This window comes from Phocoena phocoena, chromosome 3 (assembly GCF_963924675.1).
Source record: "Phocoena phocoena chromosome 3, mPhoPho1.1, whole genome shotgun sequence".
Taxonomy (NCBI): domain Eukaryota; kingdom Metazoa; phylum Chordata; class Mammalia; order Artiodactyla; family Phocoenidae; genus Phocoena; species Phocoena phocoena.
Genome location: NC_089221.1, coordinates 63,935,802 through 63,938,567, shown reverse-complemented (window position 1 = coordinate 63,938,567; position 2,766 = coordinate 63,935,802).

The window sequence follows — 2,766 nt, the reverse complement described above, 5'->3', positions numbered from 1 at the left end:
GTTGAATATATAAATAGGTGGTTAAGATACCTTATGATCCACAATATTCATGTTTGTTATATTTGTAAGAGTTATGTAAGTATGTAGGTAGGTTTTGTCAGACAAATGACAGAAAAATTTATAAGTGAAATTGAAACATAGTAAATTTATAGTATATCACAAATTACTGTAGTGTTATGTTATAGATTAATGTATTAAGTTTATAAGTGCAATTTTAAATGCTTAGGGAGATTTAATTAAGTTTGCAAATGGGACTAAACAAAAGCTTAACAGTGGTTATAAATTTTGCTATAGAGTACTAAGTAGATTTGCATATTGATAGAGTATAGTAGAATAGTAAGATTTTTAAAAAATTGAAGTACGGTTGATTTACAATGTTTGTTAGTTTCAGGTGTATAGCACAGTGATTCTGTTATACATATATGTGTATATATGTATATATCTATTCTTTTTCAGATTCTTTTCCCTTGTAGTTTATCACAGAAGATTGAGCAGAGTTCCCTGTGCTATACAGTAGGTCCTTGTTGCTTATCTATTATACATATAGTAGTGTGTATATGTTAATCCCAAACTCCTAATTTATCCTCTCTGCCCTTTCCCCGAGTATAGTAAGAGTTTTAAGTTGAACTTATAAACTTCAGATTTTGTAGTTTGTATCTTTAGTTAATTCTGAGATCCCGGAATAATAACCTGGGAGGGGAGACGGGAGAGCTTCCTTTCTTTCTTGGGTGGAGGCAAAATGTGCTCTACTTCCCTCTTTGCACCTGCTCCCAGGCCCTGGAGCTGTCTCCTGATGCCCTCTGCACCCTCCTCCTGCCCCAAGAACTCTCCCCACACCTGGTGGGAGTCTACCCAGGCACGGTATTTTTCCCACAGTGATGAGCCTCTTCTCTCGGCCAGTCACACCTCCCACGCCCCCAGGACCCTTGATCTCAGTCAGAAGTGAGGAGGTGGATAGGCAACGGGATGACTTTATCCTCGTTGGTGAGTGAGTGATGGCTGCTCAGACTCCTAGGGGTGTTACTAAAACTCAAAGGAGGACCTTACTAACCTGAATGAAACTCTAATAGGAATTTGAGTCACTGAGATAAAGTTGAGTGTAAACATTCAAAAGTCCCAGGTTGTGACTTGGGGAAGAGGGTACCACACCTGCTAGTCTGTTCCTATGGTGTGTGTCTGGCCTTTGTCTAGCTTCTCTCAAGTGCTTCCCGATTTTCATAGTTTCTTCCACTTCTTCGCTTTTTTAAATTGAATATATTTGATATATAACGTTGTGTGAATTTAGGGTATACAACATGTTAATCTGATATATTTACATGTTGTAATGTGATTGCTGTTGCAGTGATATTTGGCGCCTCTATCATATTACATAATTATCATTTCTTTTTAGTGGGTGGGATAAGTTTTAGTCTCAGCAAGTTTGATGATTGTAGTACAATATTGTCGTGTATATTCACTGTATCGTGCATTGGCTCTCTATGACGTATTTACTTCTCATTGCAAGTTTGTACCCTTAAACAACAGCAGTCTTATCCCCTCACTCCCCATCCTCTGGCAACCACCATTTTACTCTGTTTTTCAAAAGTTTTGACTTTTTTAGATTCCACATATAAGTGATATCACACAGTATTTGTCATTCTGTATCTGACTTATCTCAGCATACTATACTCAAGGTCCATCCATGTTGTTGCAAATGGCAGATCCTCCTTTCTCATGCCTGAATAATATTCCATTGTGTGTGTATACTACATCTTTTTTTTTAATCCATTCATCCATTGGGCATTTAGGTTGTTTCCATATCTTGGCTATTGTGAATAATGCTGCAATAAACATGGGAGTGTATGTATTGCTTTGCAATCCTATTTTCATTTCTTTTGGTATATACTGATCTTATGGTAGATCTATTTTTAATTTTATGAGGAAACTCCATACTGTTTTCCACAGTGGCTGGACCAATTTACATTGACAGTATATAAGCGTTCTCTTTTCAACACCTCCTCGCCAGCACTTGTTGTCTCTTGTCTTCTTGATGATAGCCATTCTAATAGATGAGATGAATCCCATTGTTTTTTGTTTGTTTGTTTTTTTGCGGTACGCGGGCCTCTCACTGTTGTGGCCTCTCCCGTTGAGGAGCACAGGCTCCGGACGTGCAGGCTCAGCGGCCATGGCTCACGGGCCCAGCCGCTCCGCGGCATGTGGGATCCTCCTGGACCGGGGCACGAACCTGCGTCCCCTGCATCGGCAGGCAGACTCTCAACCACTGTGCCACTAGGGAAGCCCCCCCCCCCCCGCCATTGTGGTTTTGATTTCCATTTCCCTGATGCTTAGTGATGGTGAGCATCTTTTCATGTGCCTGTTGGCCATTTTGATGTTTTCTTTGGAAAACTGTTTGGTTCTCTGTCCATTTAAAACTTGGATTGTTTTTTGTTATTGAGTTGTATGGGTTTTTAAAAATATATATTTCAGTTTGGCATGTACTTCAGTGATTAGAATGAAATCCCCCAAGAACAGTATCTGTAGCCTTCATCACATATTGCTAGTAAAGTGCCAAGGACTCCAGAGAAAGCACACTAAAATTTTGTAGTATGAAATACCTTTTATACCTATAAAGGTATGACGTAACTCTACCATAGAGTGGGTGTGGACCAGGAGGGCCAGAGAGCTCCTGGAGGCCCTCGGGGCTCAGGAAATAACCTTTCAGTGGGATACAAAAAGCAAGGAAAGCGGGGAAGATTGAGAGGTGACAATCTCCAACCATATGAATTT